This window comes from Lichenostomus cassidix, chromosome 3, assembly GCF_008360975.1.
Source record: "Lichenostomus cassidix isolate B80296 chromosome 3, HeHo_3.0, whole genome shotgun sequence".
Lineage (NCBI taxonomy): Eukaryota > Metazoa > Chordata > Aves > Passeriformes > Meliphagidae > Lichenostomus > Lichenostomus cassidix.
This window is the reverse complement of record NC_139483.1, coordinates 110,518,200-110,530,233: the sequence shown is the minus strand read 5'-3', so window position 1 is coordinate 110,530,233 and position 12,034 is coordinate 110,518,200. Positions and strand designations below refer to the sequence as shown.

Sequence of the window (12,034 nt, the reverse complement as noted above, 5' to 3'; positions counted from 1 at the left end):
TACTCGTGATCCTGAAGAAAACAAATACTTGCTTCAGGTCCAAAGCCCCAGAACTCCATACAAATACTGCTCAGAACAAAATGTGTATGAAAGAGCTTCCAGGAAAGCTGCCTCTTGCCACAAAGCCTGATAAAAAAAAAAAAAAAAAGCAAGGCCACAGAAGTCTTACAAATGGATGGCTCTGCAGAAAATCAGCTGCACAGATTCTTAAATTTAACATTAAATAGGCAAGAAAAATAGTAGCCTTGGTATCACTGTTTGTTTCTATAAATTCTGGGTACATCAGAAATACCACAGGGAGGTATCAGTTGTTTAGACCTGACCAAAACATCTGGACTGTGACAATCTGCTGGGAAAAAAAGAAAAAAAAAATTCCAGGACATTTTGTTTGAGGGATAAAAGGATATGGATCTTTTAGGCTAGACTTCAATGGATTTAGGTATCACTCACAATTAAGAGTTTGCAGTTTAATAGCTGAGTGGGGGGTTCAGGATCCCTTTCTCTCTGATGAGCATCAAGGAATGATACTCAAATGTCTCTCACTCCTGGATAAACCTCCTGACAGGAGTCATCCTCTCCACAACATTTTGAAGTTTATACAGAATAAAAGACAGAAGTTGGACTTGTGGATCCCTTCCAACTCAGGATATTCCATGAAAGAGAAGAACAAGACACAATCTAGATTTCCTCTAGATTCCTTTACTTCCCCAACTTCTTCCCCACAGACATTTCCTGCAGAACTCAGTCGCTGGCTGGAAAGGGACATGGGGACAAACTCAGGGCTGAACAGATGTAGGATATATGTGGGAGGGAGAGGTGCATTAGTCACCCTTGGAGATTCAAAACTTCACTGAGCAACCTCATCTCATCTGACATGCTCCAGAGGTCCCTTCCAAGCTGAATTATTGTCTAATCCCAGGGGTGAGGAGCACCAAGCAGTCAGGAGACATCTGGGACACGGCCAAGGAAATGAGCTATGTCAGGAAAGGGACATGAGCAAGAGGAAAGCCCAAATCTGTCACTGACACCAGGCACCACCTTGCAGCTCCTCTCCCAGCTCCCACCAGCTCCTCCACGCCGACACTCCATCTCCTCCAAGCAATTCTCTGTAAGGATGAATTACATCCTCCTCAGTTCTGAGAGCTGACACCAAATGCAGCTTTTGGTCAAAATATTCTTGATTTCCCTAAACCACCAGACAGTAAAGACATCAACTCAATTCCTGGACAGTCCACCTCAGGAGCTCTTGTGAACTCAGTGACCATTCCCCTGCTGACACTTTACAAGGTGTAGAATCACTGTATTCAATTCTATAACCCTTTTCCCTTCTTTTTTACAGAAAGGAATTAGAAAGTTATCGTATGTCAGATCATCTAGACACTAAAGGGCTTCCCCTCTCCCTCCTTTTTTTTGCTTCAACTACTAAACTGACTTCACTGGATTCCTTTTCCCCAAAAGGAATTATTGGCATACTCCTGTGAGAATGTGGGATTTAAAAAAAAAACAAAACAGAAAAAACTACCCTACACATTTCTTGGATTTCTGCCTTCTTCACCTTCCCATTCCTTGGCTGAAGCTGCCTTTTCATACTCACTTCCTCATCATCCAGAGCAAGTTTTTCTAATTAAGACAAGTAATAAACATTTTAACAGCTGCCCAGACCACGGTCTGATTAACATAACCCTTAGGCAAGTTTCGTTGAGGGGGAAAGAAAAACCAACAACAACCCAAAACCAACAACAACAAAAAATTCCCTTGTCAATTCTCGCTTCCTCTTTTGCATTTTCTTGCTTGTTTTTGTCCTTGTGTCGCTGTCACCTGGTTAACAGCGTCCCACTCAAGCACCGAGGGTAGGAATTGCGGTCGGAGAGGAGCGGGGTGAATTAACCCAGGGCAAAATGCAGAAAAAGAGGTATTTTCCCCCAAAACCGCAAAGCAGGAAGAAGGAAGCGCTCTCCTCCCAGCAGGAACAGGCTGTAAAGCAGGTGCAGGAGGTGTGGAGAGAGCTGTTCCCCGGGGGAGCGGGGAGGTGAAATAAAGCCATAAATCCGCGCAGGTTTAGGAAAAGGGAGCTCAGGAGACGGCGGTGAGCAAACACAGCGCGGGGCGGCCGCAGCCCCGCCGGAGCTAGGCAGGGCGTGTTTATTCAGGATAAATAAATCAGCACACACCAACACGCACCGATCACACCTCGGGCACACCTGTCCCCATGGACACCTGTCCCCAAGGACCGCCACCCCCGGCCAGCGCTGCTACCGAGGAGGACAGGGCAGGGGATGCGGAAGAATTGGGAAAAGGGTCTCACCTCGCCGGTTCATGGGGCGGACACGCACCGCCACCTTCACTTTGGAGTCCCCCATCGTGCCGCTCCAGCCTGCCCGGCTCCCTCGTCCCTGCCCGGCTTCCGTCTGCCGAGGGAGAGGCGGAGCGGGGAGGAGCGCCGGGGAGGGAGGTGCCGTGCCGGGCCAATGGCGGTCGGACTACAACTCCCAGCGTGCACCGCGCCGCGCCACGCCCCTCCGCTGCCGGCGGGCCGCCGCGGTGCGCGCTGGGATATGTAGTCCTGTCCGCTGCACCCAGCCTGGTAGGGAAGAGTCTCTGAATCACAGAATTAATTGGTGTGGAAGAGACTTCCAAGGTCGTCGAGTCCCACCCGTGATTGATCTCCACCTTATCTCCAGACCAGAGCACTGAGTGCCACGTCCTTGGACACTTCCAGGGGTGGGGACTCCAACACCTCCCTGGGCAGCTCCTTCCAGTGTCTAAGCACAGCATCACAAAATTGGTCCATTTAAAAGTGTCCACAGCGGTTCGTCGGGTCTAACCCTCTGCCCAAGTAGGGTCATCCCAGAGCATATGGCATGGGATGGTGTCCAGATGGTTCTGGAATATCTCAAGTGAGGGACACTCCACACCCTCTATGGTCAACCTGTTCCAGTGCTTGATCACTGCACAGGGAAGAAGCTCTTCCTAGTGTTCAGGTGGAACTTTGTGGGCATCACTCTTTCTGTGAAGAAATTCTTCCTTTAAATGTCCGACCTAAACCTTCTCTGGTGCAGCTAAATGCCACATCCCCTTGTCCTGTCACTGTTCCCTGGGAGAAGAGCCTGACCCTGCCCTGGCTGTCCCCTCCTGTCAGGAGTAGAGCAGAGCCAGAAGGTTCCCCCTGAGCCTCCTTTTCTTTAGGCTGAGCTCCTCCAGCTCCCCCAGCTGCTCCTGGTGCTCCAGAACCTTCCCCAGCTCTGTTCCCTTCTCTGGACACACTCCAGCTGCTCAATGTCCATACTGAAGTGAGGGATCCAGGTGTTGTATGCTCAGATGTGTAGTCCTTCAGAACGGAGGGTTTCATGAAGCTCAGCAGCCAAAATGGCATTTACAGAGTGGAGTGGGCTCAGGGTCACCCCAGACCCTGCCACTCCACCCTGGATGGCTGCAGGGGAAGCTCATCACACCTCAGTCCCCTCCTTTGGGGGAATACTGAGATATTTCATGGGGAGCAGACAACAGTTTCATCACTGGGATGTACACATCTCACCTTGGGATTTACTCTGTGTTCCGTGGGGTTTCTGTCCATTAGAAATCACTTTGTAAGTCACATCACATTAAAATCACAGAATCATAGAGTGGTTTGGGTGGGAAATGACCTTAAAACTTATCCAGTTCCAAGCCCCTGCCATGGGCAGGGACAATTTCCATTGTCCCAGGTTGCTCCAAGCCCTCTCCAGCCTGGCCTTGGACACTTCCAGGGATCCAGGGGCAGCCACAGCTTCTCTGGACAACCTGTGCCAGGGCCTTACCACCCTCACAGGGAATGATTCTCTCCCAATATCCCATCTATCCCTGCCCTCTGGCAGTGGGAAGCCATTCCTCCTTGTCCTGTCCCTCCATCCATTGTCCCAAGTCCCTCTTCAGCTCTCCTGGAGCCCCTTTAGGCACTGGCAGGAGCTCTGAGGTCTCCCTGGATCCTTCTCTTCTCCAGGTGAACACCCCCAGCTCTCCCAGCCTGGCTCCAGTGGTTCTCCAGCCCTTGGAGCATCTCCTTGGCCTCCTCTGGTTTTACTCCAACAGCTCCATGTCCTTCCTGTGCCGAGGATCCCAGAGAATCATCACGAACCATAACCCAATGGACACACCCTGGTTCAGGTCCTGTCTGGGTCTGGTTTCACAGAGCAACTCCTCATAGGTCCAACGTCATCAGAACCAGCTCACTAAAAACCTCAACAGGAATAATATGAGACAGTCTGAACAATATCACAGTTTATCCTCACTAGACCCCTCAACCACTCAACCACAGCCACCACAGATTGCAAAGACTGAGAACGAAACTGTAACGCAAACATGCAAAAAACCCCCCAAACCTCATTTAAGTGGTCATGGTTGAAAACTCTCACAGCTGCTATTTTAGTTCAAAACAAGGATTCTCTCAATGTTATTTTGAAAGAGCAGATTTCAGCAAGGACAGGAAAAAACCTCAAATTCAGAATTGTAATCCTTTGGCCTTCCAACACTGAACGAGGTTTTGTGACAGAAATAAATAAATAACACATTTCCAAGTGGTTTCAAGATAAGATTTTGGCAGGTGGCACTTTTTGCCCAGAAGAACTGCACTCAATATTTATCATTTCATGCCTGTCTGACCTGAAGAATATCTTGTCAAAGCACACAGCAAACGAATATTAAGTTGGCATTTGAGTCACACTGGGATTAATGTCCATGTTCCTAAGAGCATCCCAAGTGAGCATGAGGGCTGGGAAGATGTCCTGAAGCTAAAAAAAAAAAAATAAAAAATTAAATAACAGGTCAGACCAAGCAGAATGCTGAAAGCTTGAAGCAAAAAACTGAGTTTTTATCTGCAGCAGGGAAAGCATCATCTGTGCAGCCCTGCAGCTCCATGGGAGAGGGAACATCCCACTTTGAGCCTGCACAGTTGGTCCTTGCACTTGTGAACTTGAGGATCCAATTACAGGATGAAACCCAGCTTTGAACTTCTTGTGGTATTTTCCAGCTGGGGCCTCGACAAAACCACACCAATGTTTTCTGAAACTGAGCGCTTTGGCCGTGGAGATAAATTTAATCCCCACTTTCCAGCTGAGCACCACGAGCAGCCAAGTGGAGGGTGGGTGGTGTTTACCTCAGGTGGAGTCACCTGGAATTTGATTTAGAGAAATGGGATGAAACCCATGGCCAGATGTGCACACTGCTGGGGATAGCAGGTGTCACCCAAACCCAGCCTTTTCTCCTTGATCTCCTGTGTCAGTTATCACTGGGTTTAGGGAAAATCAAACATTAAATCTGCTAGGGGAAGGATCACACACAAGGTTTTTATTTATTCCAAAGAGGTGCCAGGATGTTTTAAGTGCAATCACACAATTCTTGCAAGCTTCGCTCCAGTTTTCTACTCGGAATGAAGAATTTCTTTTAAAATCTGGAAAAAAAAATCCACTCTTTTAGCCTTACTTCACTTCTAATAGCCAAAGAGAGACCAGATTCCCATGTAATTATTTCTGCAAACTTCTTCAGAGACTGAGACATCTTCAGAGCCCAAAGACCCATCTGAGTTTTGACACTCGAGCTCCGGAAAGATGCTCAGGAGCAACAAATCCTCCTGTATCCCTGCAATTCCCGCCTCTGGCCTTTTCCTTTCTGCTCCCTGCCATGAATTACAGCAGTGCAGCTCCTCTTGCACTGGCACAAGCTACCTCGGTGTAATTACCCCACTGTGAATTCCCCGACAAGGCTTTTCCCTGGCTCGGTGCTCCACAATCTGTGGGAAGCATCTCCCTGGAGGGGCACAGCTTGGAGGGAGGATATTGTTTCCATTCACAGCACTGGAACATGCTAATTATTCCGGGAGGAAAGAGAAGGGGGGTGGCAGCTTTCACTTGGGAGGGACAGGCCGGGCAAATAGTTTGTGAAACGCCAACTTAACCCCATCTTGTAGGGAATTGTCTGCAGCTCTTTTCCCCTTTCCTAGTTACTGTAATGAGGGGCTGACTTCCCAGATTAGCCCTGGCTATTTAGATGCTAATTTAATTAACAAAACATCCTTGGGGGGGAGGCACTGCTTGTCCCTCCCATTCATTTATCGAGTTTCTGAATGCGACACTGTTTTTCATCAGGTTGAGGAGCCACAGTTGTTGCTGTGCCCACCTGGTTGTGGCAGGGCTTGCACAGGGATGTGGAGGAGGGAAAAACAGGTCCTTCATCTCATTAAAAAAAAAAAAAAGACTAAATTTGATTACTTTTGTTTAGAAATAAGTGATTACATGTATCCTGCAGAACTGCAGTGCTCCGGGTGTGCGTTATCAACCAAGGAAAGGAGTTTTTGCTTTTATGTCGATGAAGGTACGAATATTTCAGCTCTCAGATCATCTAGAAAGAATTTTATCTCCGGACAAGCCAGGAAACACGACAGTCTTTCGGATGCCTCTTCTTCCAAACCACAACAAGCAACAAATCAAGTGGGTTTTAAATCCACTTTCCCATTTGTTTCGGCTGAAAGAGGAGGCATCAATTATGGATTTCCTGTAGACCTACTTTGTGCCCATAAATCATTCAGGCGTTGGAAAACCAAACCAGAGGATCTTACCAGGGGTTAGGCAAATTTTGAAGCACCACCACTTCTGCAAAAAGCTCAGCACCACTGGGACAGTCCAGGGATGCACCAAGGACATCCAGCAGCTTTTTGGCACCTTCAGTGATCAGATCCTCAGCACAAAATATGTGGTGAAACATTTAAAAAAAATAAAACCTGTTGCTTTTGTGTATATTTTTCATGTTTTTTTGTTTTGTCCAGTCCCTAGGGGAGTAAGTTTGAATCTGAGGTGTTAACTTTGCCTTCTGGTTTATCTTGCTTTTCAGCCTGAAGATAGGAATACATGGATGTAGTAGAAATTTGTAGGCACAGGCAAAAACAGAAGATGAATATGTTATAAATTTATTTCAACTTTAATTGAGAGAGAAAGCGCCAAGAAAAATCAGTATTAAGAAAAAAAAATCTGGATAAAGCAGCAAATTGATTTTTCCAAATCACTCATGTCAAAATTCTGCTTTTAATACAAATTAATTTATTTATTTTCAGAGGAATTGCTGAAATTTCTCATGCAACATGTTGTGCAAAAGTGCAGCTTCAGGAGATTCACCTCCATTTTTGCAGAGCACTTTCTGTGCTTTATTATTTTAATAGGAACGGTGTAAATTTGAAGGATTGATGGTTTCCAAGACTGTTCATAACTCCGAATTACACTGATCCTGAGATGAATTTTTAAAGGTATTTGTGGGTCACTTCCTGCCCTCTCTGTGAACAGGATCCCCAGATAAATAAATAAACTCCTGCCGTCTTCTTGCAGCAAAATATAACAGAGTAAAGCCCAGAACAAACTTTTTATAGATATCTCCCACTTTTTAAAGCCATTCCAAAGTCCAAAGTCATAAATTTTATGGCATTATAGAACATGATGCTCTTTCCTGCATTACCCAGAGGGAATCCCAGGCTCTGCTGCCTCCATAAATCCTATCCATGCCCTGTTTATGGAAGGAAAATTCCTTATAGCTGTGCTTGAATAGTGAGATTTCAACACAAACTCCTACCTCTGGCAGCAACACAGAACCAGGAAATATCAGCAATTTATGTGCTGGTAGAATGAGGCCCCTAATGAGAATTTTCTCCTCTTGCTGACTAAAAATTTTTATTATCCTTATCAGCTGCTCGGTTTGCTGATCCAGCCTGTGCCAAAGCAACTGGTTTTACCCGTCACATTGCATTTTATCAGAGTGGTTCTTTCCAAAGACAAAGATTCCACTTTGGATTTCATTTATACGAAAAGAAAATAGATTTTCTGTCTTTGGAGGAAATGGAGAGTGTCTAGAGAGCTTGAAAAATGCAAAATTTAGCACTTTTAGCAGGTTTAGCTGCTGCAAGACAAGTTTGCTACCATAGAAAAGCAAAACCCTCCATGACAAGGCAGTCACTGATACTCTGAAAAATGCATATTTAGGGAGTTGTGTAATGTTTTCACCTTTATCTCCTCGTGCTTCTGAGATAAAAGATCGGTGAGACCTGAACTGCCTTGGCTTCAAAGGCTGGGATGTGTTTCAGCTTCATCTGCTGAATCATGTTCTTGCAGCAGAGGACACACCTGCAAAACGCACATTTTTTGGCTTTTTCACCCATCCACACTTTCCCTCTTCATCACCTTCCCTCTCTCCAGAAGCTGGGCAGCTTCAAGGCATGTCCTGGTGATCTAAACCCAGATTTAAATTTCCCAGCTGCATTTACACTAATAAAAATAAAAATAATGCGTTTTGCAAATAGCACCTCAGGCCACAGTGCCAGCTCCAGATTTAATGAGTTGGTGATTCGATGTTGAAACCTGGGGAATTGTGATAAATGGGGATGATGCTGTCACCACTGGGAGCCGCAGGATTTATTGATGAAATAGGATTTTATCAGCCACCACCAATTCCTTTCTGACTCCACAGGCAAGAGTGACACCCGGTGGCCATGGAGCAAAATAAAATCTAATTTCAATGTTCCCTTTTTCTCTCTTCGTTTACTGCTTTTTTCCTGCTTATTTTAAAGGAAGGGATGTGCTTCTTGTAGCATCCATCGTGCTGGAACAAATTCCTCGGGACCAGGTCCTTTGGGGTGAAAATGGGAGAGAAAAGAGATGCTGGCATCCCTCCCCTGTCTCCCAAAAATTCAGCCCTGGCACTCTGAATTTGGGAAGAGGATTTCCACTGATCCTGCCACAACCCTTCCTAAGTTCTGTCCAGGCTTGTAGTCCTTAGGATGTGAGCTGGGATTTATTTTAGCCACGTTTGGTCTAAAATAAAAAGATAATAATTAGCACAGTTATCAGAGAGATGTGGATACCTGGGAGCTCCTTTATGCTTTGTGCCTGCTGGATATTGTTTATCATACACTAAAAATTGTGGGTAAAAAGGAATGAAATGTCGTTTTTTACCACTAGTGTGGATGTAACCTGAATACTTGCACTAAGTGGTTATTGAAGTGCACTGTGAATGGTTAAACACCTCAAGGAAAGTGCTAAAAAAGAAATAAATCGGTAATCTTTGGTGAGAAATAGACTTTATTCCCACTTCCATTTGGAATTACTAGACATGAAAATGGAAATGCCCAGGTAATTACATCACTCACTGAGCTGCAGCTTTAATAAATGCCAAGTGTTGGCAGAGCCCTGCTCAGAGCTGGAGTCAAGGGCTCCCCTGGAAATGTGCCCACGGAGCAAACAAGTGCTTTGGCTCCTAAATCAAAGTCCCTGTGGTGTTTCTCCGTGGGAGAGCCATGATATTCCATGTTCCCTAAGGAACTCATCCATGTCTCAGTGGGTAAAAAGTGGCAGCTCAGGCTGAGGTCTGGGTTGGAGCATTCCAGTTTGGTTTACTGGGAAAATAAAGCCCAGTAATACTGGACTCTGCTGCTGGCTCTGCTTCCAGTTCTCTGCTTCCCTGGTGCTGCTGGGACCTGGATTTAGGGGCTGGGTGATGCTGATTGAAAACACGGAGCAGGGGAAGGTTGTTGGAGAGGCAGATTTTGTGCTCTGGTGCCTCACTCGTGGCTGGCTGCAAAATTAAGAAAATGCAGAAATATTTTCTCTCAAAATGTGGGAACGTCTAAGTGAAAATAATGAAATTCTCTCTTGACTGCAGTAGGAAAAAGCCTCATTTTTGTGTCACTAGTGTTTTCAAAAAGGCAAACCCCATATTTTTATGAGTATCACATGTCCCCAAGTGCCACATCCACATGGCTTTTAACCCCTCCAGGTATGGGGACTCCACCACTGTCCTGAGCAGCTGTGCCAGCAAGAAATTGTCCCCAGGATCTGATCTAAACCTCCCCTGGCACAGCTTGAGGCCATTTCCCCATCCTTTTTCTTGTTTCCTGGGAGCACATCCCAACTCCCATGTGGCTCCAACTTCTCAGGGAGTTGTGCAGAGCCAGAAGTTCCCCCTGAGCCTCCTTTTCTCCAGGCTGAGCTCCTTTCCCAGCTCCCTCAGCCTCTCCTGGTGCTCCAGACCCTTCTCCAGCTCCATTCCCTTCCCTGGACATAGTCAAACATCCAAATCCCCTTCTTCCATTGTCAAACAGCTTCAACATTGCTCTCAACATTCAGCAAATATCAGCTCAAAAAACCACATCTGGAGAAAGCAGCTCCTGAGTGAAAATGTCCCCCAGGTCCTTCTGTGCCAGGCTGCCTCTTGGCTTTTCCTTCTTATCCATTCTCTTCTCCACCTCCATCTCCATTTTCCCTTCACAAAGCATTGCTGAAGATGCAGCAGAATGGGAGTTTTCAGAATCTTTAGCTCCGAAATCCACGCAGAAATCCTTGCTCAGGCTCAACACAGAACCTCAGCTCTCCGAGTTTCTCCACTTCTTCCTCTCCCTTGTGAAATGAAAACAGCGAAAAGCCAAATGAAGGCATCAAAATGTGAAGCATCAGGAAGATTCCACGGAGCTAACGAGTCCAGGGGCTGATCCAGATGTCTCCTGACAGTTGTGTTTGGGGCTCCCATGGAAATGATGTGCTCAGGGCTTTGCCAGATGCAGCCAACCTTCACTGCCTCCAATTAGCCCAGAGATCTCATGTAGCATTGAAGATTTCACTGAACGTGCTCTGAGTGCTAAGGCACTGCTAATCTGTGGTCAAATCATGAATTACCAGCATGAAAAAAATGAGGGAAATCTGTGTTGCTCACCAAGAATTGGTAGGATGTTTTCCCCCTGACTTTCAGAGGAGGGCTTTTGCTTCCAGCTTTTACTTCCAGCTTTTACTTCCAGCTTTTTATCCCTTCCTTAGCCAGTTTTTGACACCTCTGCAGTGTAGGAAGAAGCCATCCCTTACTCTTCCAACCCACAGCTCATCTGAGCTCATGGGTGATGCTGTGGATGCCCCTTTAATCTCAGGGCAATGCCTGGATTAAAATAGGCACCTCCAAGTGGAATATTCACATGCATTAGCTAAACAAATCACCCTGCGAAAGGAACACACTTTGATTCCCAACAGAACCAGAAATACTGGAGTGGTGGGTTTTAGCCTGGCCAGGGCATGCCCAGATTTATCCCAAATCAGAATTTGTCTCTAGTGATATATCCCAGGGCCAGGAGAGACCACTGAGGTCTGAGACTTCTCTGCTCTGCAGAAATGATGAATTTGCACACTGATTCTTTCCCTAAATCTTCATTTCTATCCATAACCAGAGCCTCTTCCCTTATCTCCAGCTTGAGTCAGTTTTGGTTTTAATCCCAGCCTTCAGATCATTCTGTCTCTATGTTCTAAATGGTATTTTTAAATAGATGAGATTGTTTGCTTCCCACTCCGTATTTTCTACAGAGATGCTCTGAAATTTGCTGAAGGCTTGGATAGGAGCAGGAAAGCACATTTCTCTCCTACTTCAGCTCCTAAAAATACAGCATCCAACCACAGAAAGGGTTGTAAAGCACTGGAACAGGCTGTCCAGGGGAGTGGTGAAGTCACCTTCCCTGGAAGTGTTACAAAACCGTGGATATGATACTTGAGGATGTGGTTTAAGGGTGAACACAGTGCTGGGCCTGGTTGATGATATTTTTTACCCTTAAAAATTCTATGGTTCTATGACATCAGTTATCTACTGTGTCTTAGCAGTGGGAAAGAGAAAGGAAAAAGAACCTGGAAAACAATTCTGCTTTTCTAGAAGAAGTATCAAGAGGATATAATTTATAATTTGGCCAAGAGAAATCACTCCCACTCCAAACAACCTTTTCCATTTTTTAGGTTCTGGGATAGTGGGAGGTGTCGGGGTTGGACCGAGATGACCTTTAATATCCCTTCCAACCCAAACCATTCCCTCATCCCGATTTTTTCCCAGGCACTGCTGTTCTCAGGCAGAAGGGGGAGCCCACACACTATTTTTTGTGTGCGATCCTCTCAAATCAGTGACGAACCCATGCGAACAGGAGGGATTTTGGAACCCTGAGAGCTCCTGCTTGGCTGATGCTGCAGCCACACACTACCAGGGGAAGGCAGAGCCCGAC

General features: G+C 46.1%; 1 long non-coding RNA gene across 2 annotated transcripts in view; it reads right to left on the bottom strand.

The window, feature by feature from the left end:
• LOC146440483 (uncharacterized) overlaps positions 1-2,452 on the bottom strand; it is a 45,872-nt gene extending 43,420 nt beyond the window's left edge. For both annotated transcript variants that reach the window (XR_014851170.1, XR_014851171.1), the window contains exon 1: positions 2,306-2,452. This is a non-coding gene — a long non-coding RNA (uncharacterized LOC146440483). The remainder of the gene's footprint in view (positions 1-2,305) is intronic.
• Positions 2,453-12,034: the final 9,582 nt, after the last annotated feature.